Source organism: Cherax quadricarinatus, chromosome 21 (genome assembly GCF_038502225.1).
Source record: "Cherax quadricarinatus isolate ZL_2023a chromosome 21, ASM3850222v1, whole genome shotgun sequence".
In the NCBI taxonomy this organism is placed as follows: domain Eukaryota; kingdom Metazoa; phylum Arthropoda; class Malacostraca; order Decapoda; family Parastacidae; genus Cherax; species Cherax quadricarinatus.
The window spans coordinates 13,532,118-13,544,428 of record NC_091312.1 but is presented as its reverse complement, the minus strand read 5'-3'; positions in this window follow the sequence as shown (position 1 = coordinate 13,544,428).

The following is a 12,311-nucleotide window of genomic DNA, read 5'->3' as shown; positions in this document are numbered from 1 at the left end:
TCTAAGGGCAATGTGTGGTGTAAATATTATGCAGAAAATTCGGAGTGTGGAAATTAGGAGAAGGTGTGGAGTTAATAAAAGCATTAGTCAGAGGGCAGAAGAGGGGTTGTTGAGGTGGTTTGGTCATTTAGAGAGAATGGATCAAAGTAGAATGACATGGAAAGCATATAAATCTATAGGGAAAGGAAGGAGGGGTAGGGGTCGTCCTCGAAAGGGTTGGACAGAGGGGGTAAAGGAGGTTTTGTGGGCAAGGGGCTTGGACTTCCAGCAAGCGTGCATGAGCGTGTTAGATAGGAGTGAATGGAGACGAATGATACTTGGGACCTGACGATCTGTTGGAGTGTGAGCAGGGTAATATTTATTGAAGGGATTCAGGGAAACCGGTTATGTTCATATAGTCGGACTTGAGTCCTAGAAATGGGAAGTACAATGCCTGCACTTTAAAGGAGGGGTTTGGGATATTGGCAGTTTGGAGGGATATGTTGTGTATCTTTATACGTATATGCTTCTAAACAGTTGTATTCTGAGCACCTGTGCAAAAGCAGTGATAATGTGTGAGTGTGGTGAAAGTGTTGAATGATGATGAAAGTATTTTCTTTTTGGGGATTTTCTTTCTTTTTTGGGTCACCCTGCCTCGGTGGGAGACGGCCGACTTGTTGAAAAAAATAAAAAAAAAAAATATATATATATATATATAAATATATATATATATATATATATATATATATATATATATATATATATATATATATATATATATATATATATATATATATTATTGTAACCACGAACTAGTGGTATTTAATCAACAACAACAGTGCGACTAGCCGAGGACTCGAACTCATGTCGTTTAGGTCCGCCCCGTGGTGAGTTAAAACCACATGACGCTCTAACACACAGGACCACGCAATCCTAGAAAGCTCACGTACCCAGTGCTTTACAGTGAGCCGAGGACATATGGTGGTGTGGGTGCCTCAGAGCTAATTTTATTCTGCTCCTCGTTTAGTGTACATGCAGTATATACAGGGTGGCCCCAAAAACATTCCCCGATTTCAAACAGGTATAACTTGAGGTGATCGTCCAGTTCGGTCCAGACGATCTGCAGCATATCTGGTGTTATCATGCGAACTGCTTCAGTGATCGAAATTTTCAGCTCCTCCAGGGTTGCAGTTATTGCTGGTACGTAATTTGCGCTCTTTTCGTATCCCCAAAGAAAGAAGTCACAAGCAGTTAGGTCCGTTGACCTCTCAGGCACTTGCCACTTGAGATTGGATGGGAAAACCTGGAGACACATGGGGGGTCCCGAAACATGGAGAGCCAAGACTATGGATGTGATACTGGAAAACCTCGTGCATCAACATGTTAGGGACACTACCAGATAGAGAGGGGAGGATGAACCAGCAAGACTGGACCTCGTGGTCACCCTGAGTACTTCGGACATTGAGAACATCACATATGATAGACCTCTTGGAGCTAGTGATCACGTGGTTCTGAGCTTTGAATACATAGTAGAGTCACAAGTGGAGAGTGTTACAGGAGTAGCATGGAAAAATTCAAACTATAAAAGGGGGAACTACACAGGTATGGGCATCTACCTGAGGTATGGAAGACGGCAAATGTAGTCCCCATTTTTAAGAAAGGAGACAGAAACGAGGCACTAAACTGTAGACCAGTGTCACTGACGTGTATAGTATGCAAAGTCATGGAGAAGATTATCAGGAGAGTGGTGGAGCACCAAGAACGGAACCAGCTTATAAACGACAAAGAGCACGGATTCAAGGAAGGCAAATCCTGTGTCACAAACCTACTGGAGTTTTATGACGAGAGAGAGATGGGTAGATTGCATTTTCTTGGACTGCAAGGCCTTCGACATAGTTCTTCACAAGAGATTAGTGCAAAATCTAGTGGATCAGGCACGTATAACAAGAATGGCACTGCAATGGATCAGAGAATACCTGACAGGAAGGCAACAACGAGTCATGGTACTTGATGAGGAATCACAGTGGGCGCCTGTGACGAGCGGAGTTCCACAGGGGTCAGTCCTAGGACCAGTGCTATTTTTGGTATATGTGAATGGCTTGATGAAGTGCACTTGTTCGCAGATGATGTGAAGTTAATGAGGAGAATTAAATCAGATGAAGATCAGGCAAGACTACAAAGAGACCTGGACAGACTGGAAAACTGGTCCAGCAACTGGCTCCTCGAATTTAACCCCGCCAAATGCAAAGTCATGAAGATCGGGGAAGGGCAAAGAAGACCGCAGGCATAGTATAGGCTAGGTGGCCAAAGACTGCAAACCTCACTCAAGGAAAAAGATCTGGGGTGAGTATAATACCGAGCACATCTCCTGAAGCGCACATCAACCAGATAACTGCTGCAGCAGATGGGAGGCTGGCAAACCTGAGAATAGCGTTGCTATACCTCAGTAAGAAATCGTTCAAGATTCTGTACACCGTGTACGTCAGGCCCATACTAGAGTATGCAGCATCAGTTTAGAACCCACACCTGGTGAAGCACGTCAAGAAATTAGAGAAAGTGCAAAGATTTGCAACAAGAGTAGTCCCAGACCTAAGGGAAATGTCATACGAGAAAAAGGTTAAGGGAAATCAGCCTGGCGACACTGGAGAACAGGAGGGTCAGGGGATGCACGATAACGACATACATAATACTGAGAGGAATAGATAAGGTGGACAGAGACAGGATGTTCCATAGATGGGACACAGAAACAAGGGATCACAGTTGGAAGTTGAAGACTCAGATGAGTCAAGAGATGTTAAGAAGTATTTCTTTAGTCATAGAGTTGTCAGGACATGGAATAGTCTGGCAAGTGATTTAGTGAAGGCTGGAACCATACATAGTATTAAGACGAGGTATGATGAAGCTCATGGAGCAGGGAGTGAGAGGACCTAGTAGCTATTAGTGAAGAGGCGAGGCCATGAGCTATGTCTCGACCCCTGCAACCACAAATAGGTGAGTACACACAGAGGAGTATCAAAATGACAAGCACTTGCCCGATAATGTTTATAATTCATCTAAATGTTTTTCAGTGGACATAAAAAGTACGAATATAAATTAGTTTGTGGGTTATGCAAGAATTTCATCCTGGAGATAAATCAACCTGTTTGTAAATCCCAACGAGATGATTGGTAACACGAGGAGTGATAGATGAAAGATGAGATTCCTTGATTATATATATAACAAAATGAAATTATGAGACAGGGGGATTAATCATGATGATCAAATTATTACATAAAGTCATTATCATATAGCATATAAATCATCACTAGATTCCTTTTTTATGTAAAACAAAATTTGTGTACGTCATTCAACAAATGGAGTGCTGTAATCTCGATCCTCCGTCTGCTAATCACGAGATATGCAGACAGTCCAACTGTACTGACAGGAGGATGTCACATCAGTGAAGCACATATCTTCAGATATGTGAAGTTCTGTTCCTGACAGCTGTCAGAACAGAACCGTAACATGCAGCTGTATTATAGTGCCTGTATCTGTAGGATACTACTGTAGTATGTTGATCTAAACTGTAAAATACAGCAGCAGTTTGATGTCTGCATCCGAACTGTAAGATACAACTGTGGTGTGATGCTCCTCCCTAAACTGTAAGATGTGGTGTCTGCATCTTGACTTAGATACAACTGTCGTGTAATGTTTACGTCTAAACTGGAAGATAATGCTGTACTATTGTGTCTACATCTAAACTCTACGACACATCTGTAGTGTGGCTCCAGCGACGTCAGCAAGTTATGTACCAGATTGCAAAACGAAAATAAGAGACTTATGCACCATTCGAACATTTTATAAGACAACGCTTCCCCTCACTGTGAGCTTTGTCAGTCGAGCAAGAGCTCTACTGACAAAGCTCTACCGAGGAAAACGGTTCCTAATGTGTGCTAGTGATGCACAAGTGTCTTGTTCACATTCTCTGAGAATACATATAATAGGCTGCGATAACCAACATGCTTCAAACTGCCTCCCAGAGCTAAGGAATGTTTGTTACGAAGAATGGCTAAAAATGCTTCAAATATCCTCGCTGGATGACAGGACACGATGAGACATGATTACTACACTAAGGGAAATGAGAAATCTGATGAAGGACAAGAGGTCAAAAGAGTCAACTGATGAGAAAGACTTTCCAAAACGTAACTATAACACATTTCCTTAAAAATGTATCGAAATATTGATGAGATAAAATCTAAAAAGAGAGTTGACTTTTCTTGCAATCACGGGAAACTTAAAAAATACAGTGGACCCCCGCATAACGATTACCTCCGAATGCGACCAATTATGTAAGTGTATTTATGTAAGTGCGTTTGTACGTGTATGTTTGGGGGTCTGAAATGGACTAATCTACTTCACAATATTTCTTATGGGAACAAATTCGGTCAGTACTGGCACCTGAACATACTTCTGGAGTGAAAAAATATCGTTAACCGGGGGTCCACTGTATATATTTTTGACCAAATAATACAGAAGACGGGACACCACGAGCAAGGCTCTGCTCCTGAAACTAAAAACGATTAATTACAAATGGTTAATCACTCACCAAAAAAAAAAATCCTTAAGCAGTTTATTCAATGCCACGCAGCTTATCTGTAGAGTGGGAGAAGCCTCGTGGGACCTCGATAACTGCTGTACACGCAGTTAATTCAGTTAATGCTTCAAAATAAGCTTATCTGTTTTGTTGCGGCGTTTTTTCCTCTTAAATGAAGTGTAATCAATAAAATCGCAAATGGTCCACAAGTGAATCCGTGTGTGTGTGTGTGTGTGTGTGTGTGTGTGTGTGTGTGTGTGTGTGTGTGTGTGTGTGTACTCACCTAGTTGTACTCATCTAGTTGAGGTTGCGGGGGTCGAGTCCGAGCTCCTGGCCCCGCCTCTTCACTGATCGCTACTAGGTCACTCTCTCTGAACCGTGAGCTTTATCATACCTCTGCTTAAAGCTATGTATGGATTCTGCCTCCACTACATCGCTTCCCAAACTATTCCACTTACTGACTACTCTGTGGCTGAAGAAATACTTCCTAACATCCCTGTGATTCATCTGTGTCTTCAACTTCCAACTGTGTCCCCTTGTTACTGTGTCCAATCTCTGGAACATCCTGTCTTTGTCCACCTTGTCAATTCCTTTCAGTATTTTGTATGTCGTTATCATGTCCCCCCTATCTCTCCTGTCCTCCAGTGTCGTCAGGTTGATTTCCCTTAACCTCTCCTCGTAGGACATACCTCTTAGCTCTGGGACTAGTCTTGTTGCAAACCTTTGCACATTCTCTAGTTTCTTTACGTGCTTGGCTAGGTGTGGGTTCCAAACTGGTGCCGCATACTCCAATATGGGCCTAACGTACACGGTGTACAGGGTCCTGAACGATTCCTTATTAAGATGTCGGAATGCTGTTCTGAGGTTTGCTAGGCGCCCATATGCTGCAGCAGTTATTTGATTGATGTGCGCTTCAGGAGATGTGCCTGGTGTTATACTCACCCCAAGATCTTTTTCCTTGAGTGAGGTTTGTAGTCTCTGGCCCCCTAGACTGTACTCCGTCTGCGGTCTTCTTTGCCCTTCCCCAATCTTCATGTGTGTGTGTGTGTGTGTGTGTGTGTGTGTGTGTGTGTGTGTGTGTGTGTGTGTGTGTGTGTGTGTGTGTGTGTGTGTGTGTGTGTGTGTGTGTGTGTGTGCGTGTGTGTGTGTTTGTGTGTGTGTGTGTGTGTGTGTGTGTGTGTGTGTGTGTGTGTGTGTGTGTGTGTGTGTGTGTGTGTGTGTGTGTGTGTGTGTGTGTGTGCGTGTATGAGTGCGTGTGTGTGAACGTATGTGTGTGTGTGTGTGTGTGTGTGTGTGTGTGTGTGTGTGTGTGTGTGTGTGTGTGTGTGTGTGTGTGTGTGTCTGTCTGTCTGTGTGTGTGTGTGTGTGAGTGTGTCTTTGTGTGTGTGTGTGTGTGTGTGTGTGTGTGTGTGTGTGTGTGTGTGTGTGTGTGTGTGTGTGTGTATGTGTGTGTGTATGTGTGCGTGTGTGTGAATGTGTGTGTGTGTGTGTGTATGTGTGTGCGCGCGCGCGCGTGAGCGCGTTGTGTTTGTAGAGGGTTGAGTATTCTTTCTGACTCTCAAACACACACACACACACACACACACACACACACACACATTCAGTCACCTGTGGGACCATTAGCATGGTTATTGATTATGCTTCGTTGAAAAGAGAGACCGCTGCCGCAACAAGCCAGAGATAAGCCTATTTTGTATATTATTAATAGGAAGACCTGAGACTGCAGAAGCTCACACCCAGTACACAACAGGAAAGGAAGCTATATATATATATATATATATATATATATATATATATATATATATATATATATATATATATATATATATATATATGTATATATATATATATATATATGGTCTCATAAACACGTTAGATAACAGGGATATCTTGCTACTCCTACTTACACTTTGCTCACACTTCACACACACCCACATGCATATATATATACATACATCTAGGTTTTTCTCCTTTTTGTAAATAGCTCTTGTTCTTCTTTATTTCTTCTATTGTCCATTGGGAAGTGGAAAAGAATCTTTCCTCCGAAAGTCATGCGTGTCGTATGAGACGACTAAAATGCCGGGAGCGATTGGCTAGTAACCCCTTTTCCTGTAGACATTTACTAAAAAAAGAGAAGAAGAAAAACTTTATAAAACTGGGATGCTTGAATGTGCGTGGATGTAGTGCGGATGACAAAAAATAGATGATTGCTGATGTTATGAATGAAAAGAAGTTGGATGTCCTGGCCCTAAGCGAAACAAAGCTGAAGGGGGTAGGGGAGTTTCGGTGGGGGGAAATAAATGGGATTAAATCTGGAGTATCTGAGAGAGTTAAGCTAAGGAAGGGGTAGCAGTAATGTTGAAAGATCAGTTATGGAAGGGGAAAAGAGAATATGAATGTGTAAATTCAAGAATTACGTGGATTAAAGTAAAGGTTGGATGCGAAAAGTGGGTCATAATAAGCGTGTATGCACCTGGAGAAGAGAGGAATGTAGAGGAGAGAGAGAGAGATTTTGGGAGATGTTAAGTGAATGTATAGGAACCTTTGAACCAAGTGAGAGAGTAATTGTGGTAGGGGACCTGAATGCTAAAGCAGGAGAAACTTTTAGAGAGGGTGTGGTAGGTAAGTTTGGGGTGCCAGGTGTAAATGATAATGGGAGTCCTTTGATTGAACTTTGTATAGAAAGGGGTTTAGTTATAGGCAATACATATTTTAAGAAAAAGAGGATAAATAAGTATACAAGATATGATGTAGGGCGAAATGACAGTAGTTTGTTGGATTATGTATTGGTAGATAAAAGACTGTTGAGTAGACTTCTGAATGTACATGCTTATAGAGGGGCCAGAGATATATCAGATCACTTTTTAGTTGTAGTTACACTGAGAGTAAAAGGTAGATGGGATACAAGGAGAATAGAAGCATCAGGGAAGAGAGAGGTGAAGGTTTATAAACTAAAAGAAGAGGCAGTTAGGGTAAGATATAAACAGCTATTGGAGGATAGATAGGCTAATGAGAGCATAGGCAATGGGGTCGAAGAGGAATGGGGTAGGTTTAAAAATGTAGTGTTAGAGTGTTCAGCAGAAGTTTGTGGTTACAGAAAAGTGGGTGCAGGAGGGAAGAGGAGCGATTGGTGGAATGATGATGTAAAGAGAGTAGTAAGGGAGAAAAAGTTAGCATATGAGAAGTTTTTACAAAGTAGAAGTGATGCAAGGAGGGAAGAGTATATGGAGAAAAAGAGAGAGGTTAAGAGAGTGGTGAAGCAATGTAAAAAGAGAGCAAATGAGAGAGTGGGTGAGATATTATCAACAAATTTTGTTGAAAATAAGAAAAAGTTTTGGAGTGAGATTAACAAGTTAAGGAAGCCTAGAGAACAAATGGATTTGTCAGTTAAAAATAGGAGAGGAGAGTTATTAAATGGAGAGTTAGAGGTATTGGGAAGATGGAGGAAATATTTTGAGGAATTGTTAAATGTTGATGAAGATAGGGAAGCTGTGATTTCGTGTATAGGGCAAGGAGGAATAACATCTTGTAGGAGTGAGGAAGAGCCAGTTGTGAGTGTGCGGGAAGTTCGTGAGGCAGTAGGTAAAATGAAAGGGGGTAAGGCAGCCGGGGTTGATTGGATAAAGACAGAAATGTTAAAAGCAGGTGGGGATATAGTTTTGGAGTGGTTGGTGCAATTATTTAATAAATGTATGGAAGAGGGTAAGGTACCTAGGGATTGGCAGAGAGCATGCATAGTTCATTTGTATAAAGGGAAATGGGACAAAAGAGAGTGCAAAAATTATAGGGGGATAAGTCTGTTGAGTATTCCCGGTAAAGTGTATGGTAGAGTAAGGCGGAGAATAGGATAGCAGATGAACAAGGAGGCTTTAGGAAAGGTAGGGGGTGTGTGGACCAGGTTTTTACAGTGAAACATATAAGTGAACAGTATTTAGATAAAGATGAAGAGGTTTTTGTGGCATTTATGGATTTGGAAAAAGCGTATGACAGGGTGGATAGGAGGGCAATGTGGCAGATGTTGCAGGTGTATGGTGTAGGAGGTAGGTTACTGAAAGCAGTGAAGAGTTTTTACGTGGGTAGTGAGGCTCAAGTTATAGTATGTAGGAAAGAGGGAGATTATTTCCTAGTAAAAGTAGGCCTTAGACAAGGATGTGTGATGTCACAGTGGTTGTTTAATATATTTATAGATGGGGTTGTAAGAGAAGTAAATGCGAGGGTCTTGGCAAGAGGCGTGGAGTTAAAAGATAAAGAATCACACATAAAGTGGGAGTTGTCACAGTTGCTCTTTGCTGATGACACTGTGCTCTTGGGAGATTCTGAAGAGAAGTTGCAGAGGTTGGTGGATGAATTTGGTAGGGTGTGCAAAAGAAGAACATTAAAAGTGAATACTTGTCGGCAATTCTCCGTTTCATCCAAGGAAGCACATAGTGAACTGCTGCTTAAAAGGACTATGAGGTGTCAGCAATGTTTAAAAAATTGCCAACTTAGACTCAAAAGTTTCCATTTTACATGAGTATTGCAATTAAAACTATAATGTAAAGCATGCATATTAAAGATGCTGAATTACACTAATAGCGAGCACTAAACCAGGTGGGTCATACGACATTCGGGTGAACTGGATCAAGAGGAACCTGCTTGATCCGAGTTAGATCCCAACTCTGGCTACAGTCACAGGATGAGACCCAGAATAAACTCAATTTACGGTCAATAGATGCGTCAAGGGGAAATAAGTCTCTCGCAAGCAAAGGTCTCTCGATCCTAGGTACTGGAGCCACTTTTCATTTTTTCTGCGCTGTAATGGTCCAGACGGGTTTAATGCTACCCTTTGAGAATGGCAATAATAATAATAATAATAATAATAATAATAATAATAATAATAATAATAATAATAATAATAATAATGATAATAATAATAATAATAATAACAATAATAATAATAATAAAAATAATAATAATAATAATAATAATAATAATAATTATAATAATACTAATAATACTACTACTACTACTACTACTAATAATAATAATAATAATAATAACAATAAGTGGTAATAGTAATAATAGCAATATAATAATAATAATAATAATAATAATAATAATAATAATAATAATAATAATAATAATAATAATAATAATAATACCAATAATATTAATGCAGTCGCTGGATCAAACAGTTCACTGGGCGAGCTGGAAAAATTAGTTTAGGCAAACACACAAACTATGCAACATTTCGCTCGCCAGGAGTCGGACTTAGCACTTGGGTCGGGGAACGTTGCCTTCACAAAACATTCACAATGCTGCGTCCGCCTCCGTGTAAATCAATTAATTAACGACATATTTAACACTTATCACTCATTGGTTGATAATGGAGAACATGGAAGGTTTGGGGGGTGGAAAAAACAACAACAACACGAAGAGTATCAATTGAATGCTGACGGTGTCCAGGCTGACAGGTTATCAAGGAGTCAGCGGCGGGGGAGTCGCTGACAGCTGCTGGCGACTAACTGGGCAAAATGCCTGACTGCTGATCTTGTCTCTGGTGTTATAAAAGGAGATTCAAAGAAGAGCGGGAGATGTCGCGTGCCCTTCCTCCTCCTCCTGCTGCTGCAGTTGCTGCTGCTCTTCCTGCTGCTGCAACTCCTGCTGCTGCTCTTCCTGCTCCTGCTCCTGCTCTTGCTGCTGCTCTTCCTGCTCCTGCTCTTCCTGCTGCTGCTCTTCCTGCTGCTGCAACTCCTGCTGCTGCTCTTCCTGCTCCTGCTCCTGCTCCTGCTGCTGCTCTTCCTGCTCCTGCTCCTGCTCCTGCTGCTGCTCTTCCTGCTACTGCTCTTCCTGCTGCTGCTCTTCCTGCTGCTGCTCGTCCTCCTGCTGCTCTTTCTGCTGCTGCTCTTGCTGCTGCTCCTGCTGCTGCTGCTCCTCCTCCTCCTGCTCCTTCTCCTGCTGCTGCTCCTCCTGCTGCTGCTCCTCCTGCTGCTGCTCTTCCTGTTGCTCCTGCTGCTCCCCGTGCTGCTCCTGCTCCTCCTCCTGCTGCTCCTCCTCCTGCTGCTGCTCATCCTCCTGCTGATGCTCATGCTGTTGCTCTTCCTGCTACTGCCGCTCCTCCTGCTGCTGCTCTTCCTGTTGCTCCTGCTGCTCCCCGTGCTCCTCCTGCTCCTCCTCCTGCTGCTCCCCTTGCTCCTCTTGCTTTCTCCTGGTCATAGTTGAACCAGATGAATTGGATTCGTCTAGGAACGTCAAGCTCTTCTGTTGTGTGAAGACTGTACTTGATACCTTGTTGCTAAAATAATAATAATAATAATAATAATAATAATAATAATAATAATAATAATAATAATAATAATAATAATAATAATAATAATAATAATAATAATAATTTATTATTATTATTATTATTATTATTATTATTATTATTATTATTATTATTATTATTATTATTATTATTATTATTATTATTATTATTATTTCCATTAATTTTATTACTACTTTTAAGACACAGGTTATATTCACTGAGAATTGTATTTATCTCGGTATAAATATACTGAGAGTTTGCTTTAATGCCTATTATAGGGATTAATAAATATTCTTGTCTGGTGGTGAAAAGGTTACGAGCAATTTTAATCACCTTTGCGTAGTCGGTAGGTTTTAAACCCCCATTGACCAAATAATAATTTTAGGGATAATGATAATATTGATAATAAAACTGATGATAATTTAGGCCAGTTTAACTCTTCCCTTATAACGAAGAAACACGAGTAAGTGGCACACCTAGAAACAGTGCCACCAGGAACTTTACAACATAAAAGTGCATCTAGTGCCTGTTGAACACCAGTGCCAATGCATCTGAGACTATAAACGAAGGAGAGATTCACTCTCACCTGGAGTAGGCACCACTCTCTTGGATGGCATTTCTCTAACCCCAAGAGAGGTCACCGAGAAAGCTTACTTTCATCTCATGTCAAGACTCGTTCCGAATACACTCATTACTTCGACGGAGCTTTTCACGCTAGATTTATCTTCCTGTAATGGTTCCCTAAATGTTCAGGATTTTGAATCACCACCACCGCCCTACTACTAACACAATAATCACCACCACCACAACCACCATACTACTATCACAATAACAACCACCACCACAACCACCGTACTACTATCACAATAACCACTACCACCACCACCACCTTCACCATACTACTATCACAATAACCACCACCATCACCATACTACTATCACAATAGCCACCACCACCACAACCACCATACTACTATCACAATAACAACCACCACAACAACCACCGTACTACTATCACAATAACCACCACCACCACCATCACCATACTACTATCACAATAACCACCACCATCACCATACTACTATCACAATAGCCACCACCACCACAACCACCATACTACTATCACAATAGCCACCACCACCACAACCACCATACTACTATCACAATTATCACCACCACCACAACCACCATACTACTTTCACAATAACCACCACCACAACCACAACCACCATACTACTATCACAATAACCACCACCACCACCACAACCACCATACTACTCTCACAATAACCACCACCACCACCACCACCACCACCACCATACTACTGTCACAATAACCACCACCACCACAACCACCATACTACTATCACAATAACCACCACCACCATACTACTATCACAATTATCACCACCAACACAACCACCATACTACTATCACAATAACCACCACCATAACAACCACCATACTACTATCAC